The sequence below is a fragment of the Hippopotamus amphibius genome, chromosome 1 (genome assembly GCF_030028045.1).
Source record: "Hippopotamus amphibius kiboko isolate mHipAmp2 chromosome 1, mHipAmp2.hap2, whole genome shotgun sequence".
Classification (NCBI taxonomy): Eukaryota; Metazoa; Chordata; class Mammalia; order Artiodactyla; family Hippopotamidae; genus Hippopotamus; species Hippopotamus amphibius.
Window position 1 is genome coordinate 105350936 of NC_080186.1, and position 23089 is coordinate 105374024.

At 41.3% G+C, this 23089-nt stretch overlaps 1 long non-coding RNA gene across 1 annotated transcript; it reads right to left on the minus strand.

The window, feature by feature from the left end:
- Positions 1-421: 421 nt before the first annotated feature.
- LOC130844703 (uncharacterized) lies at positions 422-20167 on the minus strand. Its single transcript, XR_009051228.1, has 4 exons — positions 17170-20167; positions 10505-10583; positions 2786-2924; positions 422-2035 (listed from the first exon to the last, which is right to left on the minus strand). It is a non-coding gene; the product is annotated as an uncharacterized LOC130844703 (long non-coding RNA).
- Positions 20168-23089: the final 2922 nt, after the last annotated feature.

A 23089-nucleotide genomic window follows, 5' to 3' on the forward strand; every position in this document is an offset into this window, starting at 1 on the left:
ACCCTCTCACAGGGAAGTCTGAGCGTGACGCTAATCATGGATGCGCTTTGTAACCATTAAGGGTTAATGCAAACATGGCATAATATTACTGCAGTGTTCACAAGTGCATGTGCAATGGATAAATTCATTTGTTAAATGCCACAACAATTCTGGGCTATACATAATTAACTGAGGATCACAATCTTTTGCATTTGCCTCCTAAGCAAACCAAACAAAAAGCAGTAGCAAGAAGAAGCGTTGTCATCACCAAAGAGCTCATTGCATGTAGTGCCAAACCACTGAAGAGAGCATTCCACAGATGTGACTGGAACTTCTGAAGTTTACAGTCTGATGGCCACCCCTGCCCGGAACACGTATGCAGCCAACAGAGTGAAAGCTCAGAATCAGCTCATGAAGAGACACTGAGGTTGTGTCACATTTATTGCCCACCAAGGGTAAGGGTCTCTCAAGGAGGCTGAGTGAGCTGGGAGAAATTCATAAGCTTAGAGCAGAATTCAAGGTTCTAAGTTTCTTGGTGTTCTCCTTGTTAAATATCCCTTCACTTTCTATCACTTTATCATAGCATTTTTCACTTCAAAGCCCAATTCTGGGAAATTATTTATACATGACATATGCACTGTCATAATAACGACAGACTCTTAAATTGTCAAGTTCTGAAACCATGGATGTGTGTAACAAACTAATAGGAATACATGTGTGTGCACGTGCGTGCGTTGCTGAGTGTGGGCATTTGTGTGCCTGCTTGTGAGTGTGTGAGTGTGGCTTCCTGCACTTAGACTCCTTCACTTGGCAAGAAGTGGTGCTGGCTCCCCTCTGAAAGCAGCCACTGTGGGAGGAGAAAGGACAACAAAAACAAATGAGGTGAAAGAGGATAAGTGTGGTTTGATACTCACAGATCCACATGAAAAGCAATGAATAAGAAAGTCAATGAGCTGAAAACGACTTGAGGACAGGTGCCTCCTGAGGATTATAACCCCCCAGAATGATTGTAATAAATATTTGTCTAAACCCCTTTAAAGTGCTTTGAAACTTTAATATCCATTTCTCCCCTCAAAATATAGGTAGTCTATCTGGGAGGTTAGGAGAACATTCTGTGCTCAAAAGTCCAATTTTTATCAGATTGTGCCCCTTACTAGCTGAATGATATTGGGCAAGTCACAATTCTCTAAGTTTCTATTTCTTCACCTCTAATATGGGAAGAGAACTATCTACCTTAGGGAGTTCTTGTGAGGATAAAGGAAAATGAAATGTGATAAGGGTTTTTGATGGCATTTTATAGGTTACATTACAGATGCGCAGAGAGGTTAACTTCCTCTTCTGGGGCTCCCCAGCTAGTTAGTGGCAGGGCTGGGGAAGCAGTCAGGCATCCCGTCTCTGGCCCAGGGCTCTTTCTACTCAACCACGTGGAGCCCCAATCCCACACTGAAATAATTTTCAGGTCACAAGTGATTTTTTTTATGCATAACCTCTTTAGTTTGCACTTCTCTGCCAAATCTACCCACTAGCAAGCTCGGAACTCTGAAGAAAAGGTTTATGGAGGACCTCCTGGAAAATTAGTCTAGGTCTGAGATGGTCTGAGGAGACTTAAAGAGCTATATGTGAGAGGACAAAAAAGATACCCTGTCACACTCCCTTCCATTGTGTACATGTAGATTATTTACTTTGTGGATTGATGTAATGCGGTCTTTAATCCCATGTTGGCTACGCTCTACCACTTCCCTCCAGCATCAGTGTGTGTGTGTTCAAGCAATGTAAACTCAGGAAAGTAATGTGAAACCGGGTAAGTAAATCTGCTTTTTTACACCTTTCACCCCACTTCAGCCTCCTCCTCTCTTTTAATTTCAGCGCTCTCAAGCTTTAGAAAACCAGAGATAAATGCGTTTTCAATTATCTTTGCTCAGCTCCCATTATGGAAATGATAGAAAGACAGCTGAACTAGGAGTCAGGGAGCCAGGGGCTTTAGTCCAGGGATGACATTTGCTAATCATGGGCCGTCTCTCAAGTTAGATCAATTCTTCCAGCTTTGGTTCCTCATCTGTAAAATAAAAAGAAAAGAGCATTTACGGAGTGCCTACTCTTTTCAAGTGCCTTCAATTATGTTACTTTAGTCCTTTAAAAAGAAACAAACCCTGCTTGATAAAAATTTTGATCTGCATTATGCAAATGAGAAAATAAAGGGGCAGAGAAGCTAAGTAAATTGGCCCAGGCCCAGGTGGCAAAGAGAATCTGAGCTGAAAATTGAACCTAGGACCAACTGATTCCAAATTATATGCTTGTGCTAGTAATCCAATACAATCTATAATGTTTCCTCCCATTCTAATATTACGCTGTTCTATGAGCACAGTTAATCAATAGTTGTCTGAGTTTGTCACAGTGAGTCATTCCTGCATGCCTTGAGGTCTTATTCTGAGTGGGCAGAGGACCTGAGGAGACTTACTACCACCCTTATTTGATCAACTGTATACCTTAATATTATAAAAAGTAGTTTTACCACCATCAGTGGAAATTTGATACTTAACTTCATCTTAAATGCTTCTTCCAATAAGGAAAATATTTCCTTGGAAGCCCTTCCCTTCCTCGGAATCTTAATATTTATATAATTGAATTTACCTTCAATTATTGAAGAGTGTTCATTAAAAAACCAAAGATATTTTACATTTATCTATTTAAAATATTCTAACCCATATAGAATCAGGGAGTAATATGAAGGGTACTTAATTCCTGAGAAGGGGGAAGATGAGAATATTGGTGAGGAGCACAGGATGTTGAGGTCCCAGCTACTCACCACTGTAGGGTAGATCTGTCCTTTCCCTCCTCTTCTCAGGTGCCTCTGAAGTTGGACTCAAGCGCTTAACAGGTCTCAACTATAATTTCACTGCATGATGGCTGGGAGAGCAAAGTACTATAGTGGAGTACAGTTCACTCTACAGGAGGAGAGACAGGTATACTGTTATTCATTCCTTTTGTAGTCAGCCAGCTATACCATCAAGCCTAGTTCTTTCACATTGTAGTTATGCTTTTTAAAGGCAAAGAAGGTATTTTTTTGTTGTTATACCCTAAGGCTATCCCAGTGCCTAGCACACAGTAGATGTTCCATAAATATGTGTTAAAAATGAACTAGATAAGGTAGGCCTATAGGGAAGATAATTAGGGGAACCTAGGCCATCACTGGATGAAATGTTAGTTAGCAGTTTAAATCTACCTAAATCATGTGTTAGTAGTCCCTTGACAGCAGTGACCATATTTTACTTCTCTTTGTGTTCCTTAGAATTTAGCCTCGTATAATAGGGGCTCCAACATTTCTGTGGAATTAAATCATCTTTAGGGACTCCTATGACAGTGCAGTAAAAACACCTAAGAAGGCAATATGGTGGAGGGATGAAAAAAGGCTAAGTGATTTGAAGGTGGTAACGATAAGGGCAATAACAACGATCACATAGTCACCTTGGTGGTATTGGAAGACCAAGTGCTCCTGGAAAGGAATGGTGCTAGTGCTGGTGAAACTGCAATAAATTTTGTCCAGGGAAGGGTTGTGGTGTCTGAATCCTCTCTCTGCTGCTCTAGGGGTGCCAAAGTAGGGTCCATTCACATCGATACTTTAGGGAAAGTTATTCCTCAACATTCCTCTCCGTTTTCCCACCATAATATCATAACTCTCATTGATCAGGTTGTTTTTTCTTTCTTCCTGGTCTCACATACAGCCACTTTCTGGCTACCTGATCCAGGATGAATTCCCTTGTCTGCCATCCTGGACCCAGTACCGCATCCCTCTTTCTCTCTTACAACAACTTTTCACCAAAGGGTTGGGCAGGGGGTTTCATTATACCCATGACTCCTCTTCCTGCCCTATCTTTCTAAAGATAGACATGCTTAGTGATTCCAAGGTGACTCTCTATTCTACACCGTGATTGACAACTTCTACTAAAGAGGAGGAAAATCACATTTTTTTTAATCTTTAGTGGGACACCTCTGCTTAAGAAGGTGTCTTGTTATGTAAGAAGCCCAGGGTGGGAGAACAGAGGATGTAGTGATGCTTCATAGATTTCTGGTTGTGGGATCAATGTAGGAATTGTCTCAAATCCAATTTATCATTGCAACAAAAAGAATAAAATATCTAGGAATAAACCTACCTAAGGAAGCACAAGACCTGTATGCAGAAAACTATAAGATACTGATAAAAGAAATCAAAGATGACACAAACAGGTGGAGAGATATACCATGTTCTTGGATTGGAAGAATCAATATTGTCAAAATGACTATACTACCCACAGCAGTCTGCAGATTCAATGCAATCCCTATCAAATTACCATTGGCATTTTTCACAGAATTAGAACAAAAAATTTCAAAATTTGTATGGAAACGCAAAAGATCCCAAAGAGCCAAAGAAATCTTGAGAAGGAAAAATGGAGCTGGAGGAATCAGGCTCCCTGGCTTCAGACTATACTACAAAGCTACAGTAATCAAGACAATATGGTATTGGCACTAAAACAAAAATATAGATCAATGAAACAGAACAGAAAGCCCAAAGGTAAACCCATGTGCCTATGGGTCACCTAATCTATGACAAAGGAGGCAAGAATATGCAATGGAGAAAAGACAGCCTCTTCAATAACTGGTGCTGGGAAAACTGGACAGCTACTTTTAAAAGAATGAAATTAGAACACTCTCTAACACCATACAAAAAATAAACTCAAAATGGATTAAAGACCTAAATGTAAGACCAGACACTATAAAACTCTTTGAGGAAAACATAGGAAGAACATTCTTTGACATAAATCACAACAAGATATTTTTTAACCCACCTCCTAGAGTAATGAAAATAAAAACAAAAATAAGCACATGGGACCTAATTAAACTTAAAAACCTTTGCATAACAAAGAAAACTATAAACAAGATGAAGAGACAACCCTCAGAATAGGAGAAAATGTTTGCAAATGAAGCAACTGACAAGGGATTAATCTCCAAAATATACAAACAGCTCAATATCAAAAAAACAAACAACCCAATCAAAAAATGGGCAGAAGACATTTTTCCAAAGAAGACATACAGATGGCCAAGAAGCACATGAAAAGATGTTCAACATTGCTAATAATTAGAGAAATGCAAATCAAAACTACAATGAGTTGTCACCTCACATGGGTTAGAATGGCCATCATCAAAAAATCCACAAACAATAAATGCTGGAGAGGGTGTAGAGAAAAGGGAAGCCTCTTGCACTGTTGGTGGGAATGTAAAATGATACAGCCACTATGGAGAACAATATGGGGGTTCCTTTAAAAACTAAAAATAGAACTAGCATATGACCCAGCAATCCCACTGCTGGGCATATACCCTGAGAAAACTACAATTCAAAGACACATGCACCCCAGTGTTCATTGCAGCACTATTTACAATTGCCAGGACGTGGAAGCAACCTAAATGTCCATCAACAGAAAAATGGATAAAGAAGATGTGATACACATATACAATGGGATATTACTCAGCCATGAAAAGGAATGAGGACTTCCCTGGTGGCACAGTGTTTAAGAACCTGCCTGCCAATGCAGGGGACATGGGTTCGATCCCTGGTCTGGGAAGATTCCACATGCCTCCGAGCAACTAAGCCTGTGTGCCACAAATACTGAGCCTGTGCGCTAGGGCCCATGCGCCACAACTACTGAGCCCATGTGCCACAACTCCTGAAGCCCAAGTGCCTGTAGCCCATGCTCTGCAACAAAAGAAGCCACTGCACTGAGAAGACCACGCACCACAACAAAGAGTAGCCCCCACTCTCCACAACTAGGGAAAGCCCACGTGCAGCAATGAAGACCCAATGCAACCAAAAATAAAAATAAATAAGTAAATAAATTAAAAAAAATAAAAAGGAATGAAATTTGGTCATTTGTAGAAATGTGGGTGGACCTAGAGACTGTCACACAGAGTGAAATCAGAAAGAGGAAAACAAATATAATATATTAACACATATATGTGGAATCTAGAAAAATGATACAGATAAACCTATTTGAAAAGCAGAAATAGACACACAGACATAGAGAACAAATGTATGGACACCAAGGTGAGAAAGGTGGAGGTGAGAGGAAGTGGGAGATTGGGATTGACACATATACACTACTATGTATAAAATAGATAACTAATGAGAACCAGCTGTATAGCACAGGGAACTCTACTCAGTGCTCTGTGGTGACTTAAATGGGAAGGAAATGCAAAAAAGAGGGGATATATGTATACGTATAGCTGATTCACTTCGCTCTACAGCAGAAACTAACACAACATTGTAAAGCAACAATACCCCAACTTAAAAAAAAAAGAATCTGTCATCAATTTTTTCTCTGTTCAATAAATATGATAATTTTGGGAGTTTAAAGCTGGCATAAATAGTGACAAATTAATGGCTTTGGTGGAGGGTGAGTAAGACTGGTTTAAAGTCTGGAGGGAGCAGTGTCCTACATAGATAAATGAGACAGGAAGTATTCTTAAATGGAGCAAAAATGTTGGAAACATTTGGATGAGAAAATTGAGATAGAATAAAGAAATGCAGAGAGCTTTAAAGTCCACACTGAAGGTTTAGGAAGATAATTAACATTATCCACCTAGCACTCCTCTAAACTCTTTAGAGATATTACTCTATTTAATTTTCACAACAAGTCTAGGAGGTAGATATTAGTTTTATCTCCATTTTACAGAAGGGGAAACTAAGGTACCAATCTATGGAGTAACTTACCAAAGGCCACATACAACTAAGTGGTAAAAAAAAAAAAAAAGCTGGAATTTGAAGCTTAAGCTGTATCTGGATCTAACATTTATTCAGCACTATGTACTAGGTAGTATGCTTTAGTCTACATCTGGGGTGGCCCTAGGAGACCTAAAGAGGTATGAGTGAGTGGGAAAAAATATCCTGTCACACCTCTTGCAATTGTCAATATGTAGATTGACATATATAGATTGACTTTGTGAACTGATGACACAGTCTTTAATCTCAGTTTTTATACATATCCTTCCTATACTCACTGTATATTCAAATACAATTTATATATTCAAACACAATTTACCACTAGTCTTCAAGATCACAAGATCATGCCTCATTATTACCTCTAGTTTTTAGTATGGTTTCCATTAGCTGTTCCTGGGGGGACATGAGCCAGTCCTTCCATTTTACAGATGGTGAAAGTGGTTTGGGGGAGGTCAATGGCTGGAGCAAGGTCACGGATCAAGTTAATGGCATTTGGCTTAAATCAGGATCAATAACCTCTGTTCCTCCAGCCTGGTCCTGAGGGAGTCTGCCTGTCCTGGGGCCTGGGCCACATTCCAAATTGGGTAATCTGGTGCACGCTGCCTGTCTGAAATTCCCCTTGTGGTTTTGCTCACATCTGGTGTTTTTCACTTCTCTTTCTAAACACGTGCTTTGATCCTATTGCTGCTACAGCAGAAAGATGTCCATAGTTCCAAGGAGCATAGTTAATTTAGTGAGAGGTGAAAGATGCTCCTCTCAACAGGACCTCTAAAAATAAACAGTATCAGGGCCTTACCATGTCATGCTTGAAGCACTTCCCGGAAACCCTTACATTTAGCAACTTCTTCACAGTGTCTTTATAGCTCCCAAACCTCTAATGTGCTTGGACTCCTAGCTCTCTCCAGCTCTTCTCAAAGGCCCAGCAAGTCTGAAATCTTGTGTTGCTCCTCCTTTTGTTCATTCTCAAAGTAGACAGGCAGACGTGTGGTTAACTGTCTCCCATAAGAGTTCTGTGGTCATATTTCTCCATTGGCTCACACACACTGAGCTGAGAGCTATGTATCTTTACTTCCAGAAAATCTTATCTACAACTAGCTTTCCTGTTTTATTTATTTTATCAACCTTTGTTGTTCATTCTGCCCTTTGCCCTATCTTAATAAGTGTGTTTCTTAATTATAAAAGCAGTTTTCCATTACATTAAAAATTTTAGGTAAATAAAGAATAAGAAAAAAATCCACAATTCTAGGACTCTAACATAACCATTATTAATTATTTAGTTTGTTTTCCTCTAGGCTTATTTTCCTTGTATGTGTGTGTGTATTTTTTGTTTATATGTTTTTACATTGCCAGAATCATAATTTACATGCAATTTTTGTGTTGTCTTCTTTGTACTATTTAATATTATAACTGTTTTCCCACGTTGCTACAGAATCTTGCAGATATAAAATGAAAGGGGACACTTAGGTTTTGCAAGAGGGGTGGGCAAAAGCCATCAGTGACCTCCCATAGAGGCATGAACTGTGAATACCATTTGTGGGGATTCAATTTTTCCCTAAGTTGCTGGGATTTCGAATGGGGATAGAAAAGACACAGCTGAGTATGAAGAAGCAAAAAAAGCCCCCAATTTTTGGAGACCAAGGATTAGTTTGAAATCATAAATGGCTAAATTCAAGATTCAAGGCATTCACCATCCCTGCTCAGATAAGTCAGAGGCTAGGCTGAATGATTTAGTAGCATATACCTAAACAGTCTCCAGAAGAGAATATCTTATCACAGATCTGGATAGAAAGGGGATGTTTGGGGAACAGCCCTCCTTGGGAAAGAACATCTTCCCATGGGCTGTGGAAAGCTGCGTTGCCCACACCATTCCCTGAGTGTTTTCAGAGAAGAAATGAGGAGGCAGTGCCTTCTCCCTATTGGAGGGAATTGTTTGGCTTCCTGACTATATTTTCTATGTTACCTTGGTCCCTCTTTCCTTTTCAGTAGACCCATCAGACCCCCACCCCAAACCAAGAAATGTTACCCCAAAGGGACTGTTATCCTCATTTAATTAATCTTCTTCCAACCAACATTCCAACCTCTCTTGCTTTTCTTTGCTGACCCTCCCAAGCCCAAGGTGTCTGGCCAGCTCCTGTGTCCACATCTCAGCCCCCACATCCATCCTTTTCACATGTGGAGACCAGTGCTGAGCAGCATCCACGTGCTCTGCTTAGCAGCTTTGGCAAAGCCTCCTTTTAGGAACTGAGCAGTCCCCTAATGATGAACAGAAGAACCACAGGCTGTTATGCTCGGCTTTACTTCTGTGGAGCTGCTCTCCCTAATCTTGGGACACCACCTGACATCCTGTGTGTCAGACACTTTAATCCTCACAACAGTCCTGGAAGATTGGTATGCCTTTTCTCAAATTAGAGAGGAAACAACTGAAGCTAGAGGATTTTTCTATGTAATAATACAAAATACTGCAGAGATGTAAAAGAATCGAGAAAATACCTAAAGGTGCAGGGAAAAGTACAAAGCAAAATTACTCACCTTCCCAAAAGAACCACTGTTAACTTTTGTATATATATATTATTTGTGTGTGTGTATGTTTGTGTGTGTGTATGTGAGAGAGAGAGAGAAGGGAGAGAATCCCTAACATATATGAGTTTGTTTTGTTTAACAAAACTGGGATTATACTATTTCTATTACTTTGCTAAGGCTGCCACGACAACACACCACAACCTGAGTGCCTTACACAACGGAAATGTATTGTCTCACCGTTCTTCCAATCTCTGCCTTCATCTCCACACCGTGTTCTCTCTGAGTGTATACCTGTCTCTCCACATGGTGTTCCTTTTATAAGAACAACAGTCGCATTGGAGTAGGGACCCACCCTACTCCAATATGACCTCATTTTAACGTTAATAATTACATTAACGATGACCCTATTTTCAAATAAGTTCACATTCTGAGGTGCTGGGGCTTAGGACTTCAACATATGAATTAAGGGTAGATAAAACTCAACCCATAGCAACTATTTATACAACATTTTGTCTTACTTTATTATTTTCACTTACCGTTCTATTGAGAACATTTTCCGGGAAACGTGCATTTTTGTCAGGAAACTGGACTAGCATACGCAGAGGGCGTGTGTGGGCAGGGAGAGAAGATCTGAGCGGGGCGCCACAATGGGGAGGAACCCAAAGCAGTGGGGAGAAGGCAGGAAATGAGAAGAGCATATAGAAACTGCAGGAGAGCGGTCAGAACACTGACCGGCACCACGGTTTGCCTGCCTTACAGGTTTCCTGAGGGTTTCTCAGAAACATGTGTTAGAAAAGGGAAGCTGCCAGGACCGCCTGGTCTCCTCCACCATCAGTTCCCCACCAGGTTCCGGTATCCAGCTTGGAAGAGATCCGGGGAGGAGGACTCAAGAGGAAGCAGGAAACCATCAAGAAGGCATAGGTGTGAGAGCAGTTTGGGAAGGTGGATGTAGAAGGTTTGTCAACTAGGAAGCACTGTGACGTGATAGTTAAGAAGTCCTACACAGAGTCAGAGAAATGTATGTTCAAATTCTAGCTCTGACGCTCATTTTCCTCTAAGATCTTGGGTACTATTACTCAGTCTTTCTAAACTTCAGTTTCCTTGCCTGATACTAGGGGTTGAATAGGGGTTGATGTGAGAAAAAAAATGAGGTGACTTATGTAAAGTACTTACTGTAAAGCCTGGCATGAAGAGAACACTCCATTCATTCATTCACACATTCATTCATTTATTCAACAAATATTTAGTATTTACTGTTCACGGGACTGTGTTGAATGCCAAGCATGAGGTGGTAAACAAAACTGACACGGTTCCTGCCCTCCTGGAATTTACACTGTGGAGAGAAAGGGAGATATTTAAGCAAATTAACATATAATACAACAAAAGCCTGTGATTATAAACTGTATAAATATTTTGAAGGAAAAAAAAACAATTTCTAAGACAGAGAAGTGGGAAAGCTGATTTAGTTTTGTAGGGGTGGGGTGGGGAGGCAATTCGGGGGAGCAGTCTGAGGAAGTGATAGTAAGCTGAGACCTAAATGTCGAGTTGGAAATAGCCAGATGGAGGGGTGGGGCAGGGTGGGGAAGAGCGTCCCAGGTAGAGGGAAGAGGCACTAAGGCAATAAGAGCTGGGTGCATTAGAGGAACTGAAAGAAACATCAGTGTGACTAGCGTGTAGAGAGCAAGGGGGACAGGGTACACACGAGGTGGGAGACGGAGGCCAGATCTTGCAGGGAGTCAGTGGATCTCTGGGAACACCTGTTCTTCAGAGGCGGATGGAGGAGAGGGCCGTCAAAGAGAGGATAAGAGAGGTAGGAAAATCAGGAAGTGTGAGAGATGCAGAATATGGGAGAAGGAAGGGAATCGAGAGAGACAGAGACAGAGAGCCAGCAGGAAGAGGTTTTAAAAGTCAGAGACTTAGAGAGGTTAATGAGGATGAGGACTAGATAGGACCAAGGGTTTAGCAGGTAGGAAGTCCTGAGATGTCTGAGGTAGCAGTTTCAGTGCAATGTTCAGAGTAAGAGCCAGATTGCACAAGGAAGCAGCATGTGGTGAGGAAGTAAAGGAAGAAAAGGAAGTTAGCTTCTGTTCTTTTTAGAAGTATTGTGATAAAGGAAAAGAGAAAGTTGGGTCGATAGCTAAAGTGTGAGTTTCTTCTTTGTTCATTTTTCATTCGTTTTTGAGCATTTTTCTAAGCTGAGGAGAAGGATCCAATGGAGAGAGACTGAAGACAGGAAGAGAAAAGAGGACTGAGTCAGCTTTCAAGAGGCCTCATCCCCATGGGTATTTAGCTTGCAATAGAAGGTGGCAGACTCTGGTGTCCTGATGGGGCCACAGACGTAAACAATGTGTTTTCAGTCATAGAGATGGTTAATCAAAACTCTGTTGAAAGCACGTCTATGTTTCCTTTAAATTAACATTATAAATCAAAATAGTCATATTTTAAAATTTTGGATTTTAAGGCAATAGGCATTTAAAGTAGAATTTCAAGTGTATATCCCAACTCAATTAAGAATCTATTCCACTAACACTTTAGGGCTATTAATACCCCCCTTAATGCAATGCTGTTTTTATTTTTTGATTTGGTAGAATTCTTTCTTTGCAATTACCTGGATCATTTCCTTGGGTTAAAACCCTCCTAGGTCAGCCCCAAATTTCAGGGGCATCAACAGTTTGTTGATGCCAAACTGTTGATTTCAGTTTGCCATCAACAGCTCTTTTAAAATTTTTTGAGTCTTAATTTCCCAGTTGCTCATAATTTTTTCCCTGCCTCAACAGGAGATGGAAAGACCATAGCCTTGCTGGGTTGATGGGCTCAAGAAACAAGTTTCACTGGGAATGATGCACATTCCCATCTTTCCTCCTTGTTCTCATACAGCAGAAGATTTAAATATGCACATCATTTAAAGAATCAAATAGTTCTCCAGTACTAAATAGCAGTCCCCCACTCCTCTAATGCTTTAAATAATCCTTTTTTTTTCTGACTTACCATATCTCTAAATAGCTACTTTTTTTTTTAATTTATTGGTTGCTTTGTGTCTTCGTTGCTGCACACAGGCTTTCTCTAGTTGCGGAGAACGGGGGCTACTCTTCATTGAAGTGTGTGGGCTTCTTATTGCAGTGGCTTCTCTTGTTGCAGAGCACAGGCTCTAGACACATGGGCTTCAGTAGTTGTGGCACACGGGCTCAATAGTTATGACTCATGGGCTCTAGAGCACAAGCTCAGTAGTTATGGTGTACGGGCCTGGTTGCTCCGCAGCATGTGGGATCTTCCCAGAGCAGGGCTCGAACCCATGTCCCCTGCATTGGCAGACAGTTTCTTAATCACTGTGCCACCAGGGAAGCCCTAAATAGCTACTTCTTAATTAAATCTATTGACTTTTTTAAAAAATTAATTAATTAATTAATTAATTTATTGGCTGTGTTGGGTCTTTGTTGCTGCACACAGGCTTTCTCCAGTTGCTGCAAGTGGGGGCTACTCTTCATTGTGGTGCGCAGGCTCCTCATGGTAGTGGCTTCTGTTGTCACGGCCTCTAGGCATGTGGGCTTCAGTAGTTGCAGCACACGGGCTCAATAGTTGTGGCTCACGGACTCTAGAGCACAGGCTCAATAGTTGTGGCGCATGGACTTAGTTGCTCTGTGGCATGTGGAATCTTCCCAGAGCAGGGCTTGAACCCATGTCCCCTGCATTGGCAGGTGGATTCTTACTCACTGTGCCACCTAGGGAGTCCAAATCTATTGACTTTTTAATGCGGGAAGTGGGGATTTAGCTTTCACCCCTTCCATACAACACACATACATATAGTTCCTGGGCTTATATGTCTGTATCGTCATTAGGTTAATACACAGTATTTACATTATTTTGACCAAATAAATACTACTGACATCTGTGTTGTATAATAAATTGTCATCGTTTTCTTGAAAAACATTTTGCTTTCTCTGGAGTTGGTAATTGCCTAGATTTCCTATGCATCCCACTAATTTAATCGCTACTGTCCTCCAGCTGTTTAAGCCTCCTCTCAATGTTTTCAAACATTTGGTATTCAATGAGTTTTATCTTAAAGTTTTTCCAGAGCCTTCTGATCAGCTCCTATCTGGGCTGATCCATCTCTAGGCTTGCTGTACAATTGGGATCTCCTGTCACCACATCCTGGGGGTTCCTTTCACCTCTGGTGTTGAATGCTCTAGTTCTTGGATTCCACCTCTTCCTCTTTCTTGATTCACACCATTGTTTGGGTGGCACATCCTCCAGTAGTTTCCTAAGAAAGAGTGCAGGAGACAGAACAGCTGCCTTCAGGGCCCTGCCAGTATTCTCTTGGTACCTACCACATCCAGGTATTCTAAACTACCAGCACAATGTCTGCTTGCCTGAGGGCTTTTTGTGGCTGATGAAGGTTTGCTCTGGAAGTGTTGGTGAATTAACTCCCTCCTCCCTAGGGGCAGCCCTTAACCAATGACTGGTGAGAATTGGTAGATAAATACCCCAGCTTCCCCAGCCCTGAGTGGAGGTAACCTTGAAGTATGCTTTCTACACTGGTTTCCCAGATTTCCCCAAAGGAATCAAGTTCCAGCTGTTCACCGTAACTTGCTGGATAGATTGGTTTCCTTGTTTCACTTCCCCACTGCTGTTCAGGTGTTTGCTGGAATCATCTCCCAGATAAACTGCTTTTGGTCTTTATCTTCTATTTCCCATATCTTATCTTTTTATTTTATTTTCTACTTTCCAAATCTTCTCCTGAGCTTTTTTATTTCTGCAATCATATTTAAATTTCTAAGATCTCGCATTTGTTCTCTTAACGTTTCTTTAAAATAATAGCCTTCCATCCTTATTTCATGTGTGCACTATCCCCTCTTATCTCTCTGAGGATATTAATAATTTTTGCTTTTCTTGTTCTATCAGAGATGCTGATGTTTCCAGATGCTGTTTAGGGCATTTCTCTCCACTGTGTCAGGCTCCCAGAGAATGCTTTCCTATCTTCTGGCTGGATGCCAGGATTGTACAACCTTTGTAAGGAAAGAAGGCAGGGGGTCTCTAGGAAATCTTTTTTTTTTCAGTATGTTGTCATTTCACGCAATTGTGCCTGGTCCTCCCTCTGTTTTGCTGTCCCGTCTGAAAAAAAAAGACCTCTGTTCTTTGGCTATTGTGGGGAAGGGGCCATCCACCCAACAGCAGCAAAGGGAAGAGGGGGTCTAGGGACCTCATTGCTTCTTAAACTGAATTGCAACTCAGACTACTGTTTTAACCACAGCTTTGCACATGAAGTACTCACAAAAGCACCTGGTGTCTCCAATTGCTGGGTACATGGAGGATTCTGAAATGTGAAGCAAGTTCCTGTAGCTTTCTCTTCTGCTGGCTAGAACTCAGCTTTCTCCTGATTCAGGTATCACTCTTTTATCTACATTCCAGCTATTAAAGTCATCCTGCACATTCTCTTTGTCTTTGTAGGTTTGTCCTTTTACCTAAGCTTTTATTTCCTTACATATGCATAAAGAAACTCTGGAAACACACGTGAGAAACTAGTAACAGCACTTACTTATGAACAGGAAGGAGGTGGGACCTGGGCCAATAGGAGGCATGGATGAGGGAAACGTTTTGGTCTGTGCCTTTTTACATTTTTGGCCTTAGAACCATGTGAATGTATTACTTCATCAAATATTAACTTTTGGTTGAGTTCTAGGAGGGAGCAGAACACAATGCATGCATTTAATCTGCTGTCTTTAACCCAGAACACTTGTGTTGTTTTTCTAACTAAGCAGCTTTGATGTTGAGACCATGAGAAACATTCCAATTAAAAGCCTTTCTAAGCAAAAATATGGGCAAATTTGACTCCATAAAAATTAAAGATTAAAGATTTCTGTGAGGCCAAAAAAAACCCCCCAAAAACCAAAAAACAAAAAACCCACCAAATTAGGGTAAAGCAAACAAGGTCAGAAGACCAAACAAAATTGGGGGAAATATTTGTAACAAATATGATAAAGGGCTAGTTCCCTTAAAACATGGGGTTCTTACAAAATAATTTAAAATGGATCAAAATCCAATTTAAAAAAAAAGACAAAGGGCATGAATAGAATACATAGGTAAATAGTACGTATAAGAAAATGCTTTTTCTTTTTTATATATAAGAAAAGTACTCAACCTTACTTATGGTTTATTTATTTATCTATTTATTTATTTATTTGGTTTGCCAGGTCTTAGTTGTGGCAGGCAGGCTCCTTAGTTGCGGCTCCAGGGCTCCTTAGTTGTGGCATGCAAACTCTTAGTTGTGGCATGCATGTGGGATCTAGTTCTCTGACCATGGATTGAACCTTGGCCTCCTGCATTTGGAGTGTGGAGTCTTATCCACTGCGCCACCAGGGAAGTCCCCTACTTATGGTTTAAAGAATAAACATTAAGACAATGAGAAATCACTTTTCACCTATCAAAATTGCAACTCTATAAAAATCTAATAACAAATATTCATGGGGTGAGAATATGGGGAGACATGGAGTTTAAAGCATTTTAGCAGGATTAAAAATTGATGCAGTCTCCTTGTAGTACAGTTTGGTGCTGTCAAAATTAAAAAGTTATATCCTCTGACCCAGCAACTTAACTGTCAGAAATTTATCCTATGAATATACTTGCACTGGGCATTAAGACATATTTAAGACATATTTTCAGCTTCTATAAAGGGGAGTTGTCTCTGTAACCCATCAGGGCCTATAAAGTTAGGGGGTGTCCCAAATATAGAAAGCTTAGATAATGGGATGTAGCAAGGAAAAGAGGTGTAGGGGAGAAAGAGAGTTTTCCATCAATTTTCACTCTGGTTTGGAGGAAAGTAAGAAGTTCTCTCCTGGCTCCCATCTGTCAGGCCCACTTTCCTACCTGGGTCTTTGCACATACTGTATTCAGAACCATAGGTCTTCAGAGTAGAAAGGTCCCTATAGGTTATTGGTTTAACAGCTTTGTTTTATCATGATGGAATCCAAACTCAAGTTAAGTTTGGGCAAATTCAAGTTGCCCAAGATTACTAAATGAGAGTTTTGATGATGTGATTAGGACCTCCCAGTCTGGGCCTCTACCCTCTGTAGAATCTGTGCATACTTGGTACGTTTGTAGCAAGGGTTCTGATGAAGTATCAAAATGCAGATGTGTTTCTAGCAGAGCCTCTTCTTCAACAGTGGGTGCCATTTATCACACCGATTATTGAAACATTTGTGTAGGACTCTTAAGGTTTATTTTTAAAACTATTTTATTTTTAATTATTAAAATAGTTTATTAAAAACTAACTATATAGAAGGATTTAAAGTAAATGATAAGGGCTTCCCTTGTGGCTCAGTGGTTAAGAATCTGCCTGCCAATGCAGGGGACATGGATTCGATCTCTGCTCCGGGAAGATCCCACATGCCGCAGAGCAACTAAGCCCGTGCGCCACAGCTACTAAGCCTGTGCTCTAGAGCCCACATGCCACAACTACTGAAGCCTGTGTGCCTAGAATCTGTGCTCCACAACAAAAGAAGCCACCACAATGAGAAGCCTGCACACCGCAACAAAGAGTAACCTCTGCTCACCGCAACAAAAGAAAGCCCATGTGCAGCAACAAAGTCCTAACTCAGCCAATAAATAAATGAATTTATTTTAAGAAAATGAAATAAATGATAAAATTTCTACCCTCATCTCCACACTCCTATGCCCTAGGAATAATCAAAAGTATGGTGGGTATCTCTCAGTTCTTTTTCTGGGTATATACACATATATTTATATTTATTTATAGATATATATATATAACATATAAATAGTCTTTTATAACTTGCTGTCTCACTCTACATATATAATGGAGATTGAAAGTGACTGCATGTCAGTAGTTACCAGCAGTTTGGTAAGCCCCACATAGAAACACAGTGTCGGCGTGAGGGGGTGGGGGCAGGCGCGGTATTACCCACCATGCAAGGCTTGGTGGTAAGGTGATGTTTTTGGTCCAGCTGGGCCTCATGGTGCCCCTCAAAGTGTGGTTGTCTCATGTAGAAAACCACCAACTTCATCTATATTTGGGGTTGCTTCAGAGCGTGAAGGGACCTCCATAATCATCTAGTCCAACCTCATTTGTAGGTAAAGAGCTCTTTTCCTGGGAGGAGAGGAGGGGGAAGAGGTTAGAGGCCTCACCCAAGATCACTCAGCCAAGGAGAGTGACAGAGTTGAGACTCCTCCAAGATCCTTGCTCATCGTATTGTATTGCATTGTTTTCTGAAGCTTTAGGAGGAAGAGGGAGGATGGTGCTCAGTTTGAAAACATTCAGATGCTCAAACCAACACTGATTTCTCAGTTAGCAGAGCTGGTGCTCCATGCCTGGCTTTGTGCCCGTGGTTCTTCCATGATGTTTTACTCTTGCCTGTTGTCTACCTTAAACTACCATTAACTATCTTCTTTGGGACTTTCAGTCTTTGTTTATTTATCTATAATTGAAGTATAGTTGATTTATAATGTGTTAGTTTCTGGTGTACAGCAAAGTGATTCAGTTATATATACTATAACAATATGTTATACTTTTTCATATTCTTTTCAATTATGGTTTATAACAGGAGATTGAATATAGTTCCCTGTGCCAATCAGTAGAATCTTGTTGTTTAATCTATTTTATACTTAGTAGTTCGTATCTGCTAATCCCAAACTCCTAATTTATCACCCTCCCTCTTTCCTCTTTGGTAACCATAAGTTTGTTTTCTATATTTGTGAGTATGTTTCTGTTTTGTAAATAAGTTCATTTGTATCATTTTTTTAGATTCCACATGTAAGTGATATCATATGATATTTGTCTTTCTGTGTCTGACTTACTTCACTTAGTAGGATAATCTCTAGGTTCATCTATGTTGCTGCAAATGGCATTATTTCATTCTCTTTTACAGCTGAGTAATATTCCATCGTATATATGCACCACATCTTCTTTATCCATTCATCTGTCAATGGACATTTAGGTTGCTTCCTATTGTAAATAGTGCTGCAGTGAACATTGGGGTGCATGTATCTTTTTGAAATAGTATTTTCATCTTTTCTGGATATACACCCAGGAGTGGGATTGTGGGATCGTATGATAACTCTATTTTTAGTTAGTTTTTTTTTTTTGGCTGCCCCATGAGGCATGTGGGATCTTAGTTCCCCAACCAGGGATCAAACCTGTATCCCCCATATTGGAAGCTCAGAGCCTTAACCACTGGACCGCCGGGGAAGTCCCTATTTTTAGTTTTTTAAGGAGCATTCATACTGTTTTCATTAGTGGTTGCACAAATTTACATTCCCACCAACAGTGTAGGAGAGTTCCCTTTTCTCCACACTGTCTCCAGCATTTATTATTTGTAGATGTTTTAATAATGGCCATTCTGACCAGAGTGAAGTGGTACCTCACCATAGTTTTGATTTGTATTTCTCTAATAGCTAGCAATGTTGAGCACCTTTTCATGTATATTGGCCATCTGTATGTCTTCTTTGGAGAAATGTCTATTTAGGTCTCTGCCTACTTTTTGATTCGGTTGCTTGTATTTTTGTTTTTTGTTTTTGTTTTTTGTTATTGAGTTGTATGAGCTATCTGTATATTTTGGAATTTAGTCCCTTATCAGTAGCATCGTTTGCAAATATTCTCTCCCATTCTGTAGGCTTTTTGTTTTGTTTATGGTTTCTTCTGCAAAAGCTTATAGGTTTGATTATGCTCCACTTGTTTGTTTTTGCTTTTATTTGTATTTCAGTCTTGTTCTTTTCATCCTGCTCATGGCACTTGCACTCTTCACTTCTCAAGCACAGCTTTATTATTTGCTCAATCTTGGCAGAATGTTGAACAGGACATGGGATTATATCAGATGGGTGACTAAAGGAGGAGAAAAAAGCAAAGAAAGTCAACGAAGTTCATAAAGATGCCAAATTCATTTGTTTGGGGAATGGTTAAGTGCTGGATACTAGGGATGAAGGTGGGATACAAATCAGAGCTAAATACATTTCTTGCCCTCGAGGGGCTTGCTTTCTAGAACAGTTATGTCCAAATTCTTTTCATCATTCCACGCCATCAAAAATATTAAGCAGGTACTCCTAATAATTGCATATTTATTATAAAGTATATGTGTTATACTCTACTAATTTTTAAATATTGGTAAAGCTTAGTATTCCCTAGTACTTTAGATTAAAGAATAAATAGAAGCAAGTGTTCAAATATTTCCTTTCCACATCTCAGTGTATCATCTTAGGCACCCTGCTTTGGAGCCACCATTCCAAAGGGAAATCAGACAGATACTCAAAAATACTATAACTGAGAGGGTATGAAGAAGGCTCTAGTATCAGCGTAAACAAAGTATTCTTAGAGCATCAAGGAAGCATTGCCAAAGGGAAGGAAAGTTGAGAATATTCTAGGACTTCTGACCTAACCCCCGAGCCCAGCTTCCCTGGGCTTGGGTTAGGGCTTAGCTCCAGGCTTCATTTCCTAGCTGGTGTCTGTGTAAAGACTGCTTGATAAAAAAGCTGCACATGAAAGCCTACCTCACCCCTGAAGCATCCATTTCCCAGTACCTTGAGCATGTGAGGGCTTAATAAATAATGTCATTCCATGATGCTAGGGACAGACCCTTCTGACCTATGGCCCAGAGCCATCTTCAATCATCTACACCAGCAGTGAAGAGGCAAGTGCCCTGGTTGTGGCGCTAGGAGGCTGAGCTGAACCTTGGCTTTCTTACTAACCAATTGTGAGACTGCAGCCCTTTAGCCTCTCTGAGGCTTAATTTCCTCATCTGTAAAAAGGGTACAATAAATGCCTTCTAGGGTATTAATTTCTACCATTTGTTGGGTTTTTCATTGTGCATAACATGTACCATCCCATGAAATCTTCATGACAATATGACAAAGTAGATGCTCTAATTGTTCGCATTTCACAGGTGTGGAAACTTAGTTGTGGAGAGAGTAGGTAATTTGTTTGTACAAGTTCACACAGCTAGAATGTGCAGAGCCTGAGTTCTGAGACTTGTTGGACTCCAAAGCCCATGCCCTGGGCTGCTCGGCCCACTCTGCTCGGCCGCTGACCTCACAGTGCTGCCTGGAGGGGAAGATGGGTAATATGAACTCTGAAATACACACAAGGTACTATTACACATAGGGTAAGATTTAGTTCTTGTCCTCAAGTCTAGGTTAAAAATGTGTTTTTCCTACACAGCCCTAAAGATCAACAAAGTAGGATTTGCGTTAGAAAGAAAAGGTGGAGAAAGAGAACTTTAAAGTTAACTTCCCTACTTTTAGTCCCTTACAACAGTGTATGATAATCTGGAAAGAGCCGTAGGTTAGGAACGAAGAGACCAGTTCGGCTCCAGGCTTACTCTCCGCCTTTGGGCACATCATTTAAGCGGACCTAATAAATGAGCCCTACAGGGTCTTCTTGTTTGACGATCCCCAACTCCAATCTAAAAACACTCTGCAATCTGGACTCTCCCTGTTCTCCCGGGAGAGCGCTGGAGAGAGGCCTGAGGACGGGAGGCGCTGCCCGGGTCAGCCAGGGCTTACTCAAACAAGGCCGTGGGGGCAACAGAGAGGGTGGGCGGGGACTCTAGCCAGAGCTCTGGTGTGCGGGGCTGGTAATTATAAGGAAACATTGCAGAGAAAGTTTCTGTTGTGGTTGTTCCGTCTGTTTACTTTGGGCAGTTCTGTCATTTTTTTAACTGACCCTTCCCAGATGAGATCGTCAGTTTTCAGCTGAGTAAAGTCAGAGCCTTGCAGCTGATGGGGTAGTTGAATTCTCTGTGGCTCCGTTGTTAGAGGGAGGCCAGGGAGGCTGACCCCCGGCCCCCACCCCCCACCACCCCTGTTCAGGGAAGTGAAGCCAGGGCTGCAAACTTGCTGACGGTGGCCAGCGGCCTGCAAACCCAAACATCCTCCTCTCCTCCGCCTTGGTGTAGCAATGCGAAGAAAACAAAGCCACAAGCTTTCCAGAGCAGGGGAAGGCTCCAGCCATTCCCTCCTGGCTTCGGCTCTCAGCCATGTGGGTACAAGGTTATACTTACAGTTGAAAGCTGCTGACGTCTACTTTTTGGTTGCTGCTTAAAACAACAACAACAACAACAACAAAACCCCCCATGTACACATACTTTCTTTCATGGCTTAAAACTTCACATACTTGATTCAAACCCAAAGGTGAATATCTGTTTTGCTTTGCTTTTCATATTTTCTTGAGGTTGAATGATATGAATACAGCTGTTTAAGAGTCAGAGAGAAGGAAGGCTCATCTGCTTAGTACTTGAAACTTTCCAGTTTCTTTTGGCTTCTGAAAACCAAAGAATAGAGTCTTTTATACCTAAGATTAGAAACATCTGGCCATCACGTTTGAGCAAGGCTGGGCTGAAGTGGGGCAAAGCCAGGTGGAATGGCTTGCCGATCCGAATTATGAAATCTAAGCATTGACGGCACTAAAAGTCGCTAAATTCAACCTCTTCGTTTTACAGTGAAGGCAACAGGCCCAGAGAGGTTGGGATTTACTTAATTTCACACATCTGGTAAGTGTCAGAGGTGAAACCGGATCCAGGAGGTAACTGGGAGAACCTCGCCCCAGTCTACCCCTCTATTCACATACCCAGGCATAGGGAGGGCTTGACTATTAAAAACTAAAGTTAAATATTCTTAATCCCTCTATTTGACACACCCAACTATTTCCACTTTTGTGTCCTTCCACCCAGTTCTTATCCACTGGATATACAGTCATCCTCAGGAGAAGACAGGGATCTAATGTTCCTAGAGCACCTACTATGCGCCCGGGGTTCACTTACATTTTCTCATTGACATTTCACAGCAATTCTGCGAGGGAGGCATGGTCACACCTGGTTCACAGAGGGCGAAAGCGAGAGGCTACATCCGCTTGCCCAAGGTCACACAACTAGAACGTGGTGGAGTCAGGACATGAGTCCAGATCTCTCCAGTTCCACGGCTCCCAGACTGCACCACTCCCAGGCCGTACTGCAATACCACCATGTCTGTCACAGTTTATCTCTTTATATTTTCCCATTTGCAAAATTACAACCTAGTTTTCGTAGTTACTACTCTTATGGATGTATTCATTCATTCAACAAATATTTATCAGACAGCCACTCTGTGCCAGGCACAGTCAAGAACTGACGACATGGTAGTGAGCAACTACACAAAGCCCTGCTGCCACAGAGCACAGGTTCTGTGGGGAGAATCAGGCGGCAACCCAAATACATAAGTCAGATAAGGTGATAAGTGCAGCGGGGAAGAATAGGGTAAGGAAGGGAAATAGGAAGTGCTGGGAGCTGGGGGTTGGCGGCAGAGAGCAATTTTAAATAGGGAAAGTCTCATTTGTGACATTTGAGCAGAGAGCTGATGGTGGTGAGGCAATAAGCCAAGCGGATGTTTGGGAGAAGAAGGAAGAGTGGGTTCAGTGTCACTGAGGCAGAAGGCCTGGTGTGTTCAGGAAACAGTAAGGAGGTCTGTACGGCCAGAGTGGAGCGTGAAAGAGGAAAAGTAGCATCACATGAGGTCAGAGAGTAATGGCGGCCAGGGAGGTAGGGCCTGGGACTAACAGAAGGCATCAGCTTTATGCTAAATGAGAAGGGAGCCATGGAAGCTTTTACGTGGAGGATTGACATGTTTAAGTTTTCTGAAGGGCTCCGATGACTACTGCGTTGAGAGTAGACGAGGGGGTGGGGTGAAAGCAGAACGATGAGCTGGGAGGCCTCTGGAATAATTCAGGTGAGAGATTATGTGACTTGAACTTGGGGTAGTAGAGAATGCAGTGGGAAGTACTGCCATTCAGGATATATTTTGACCATGGAACTGGTATGATAATATACCATCTTTACATGCCATGATGTCACAAAACATTTATCT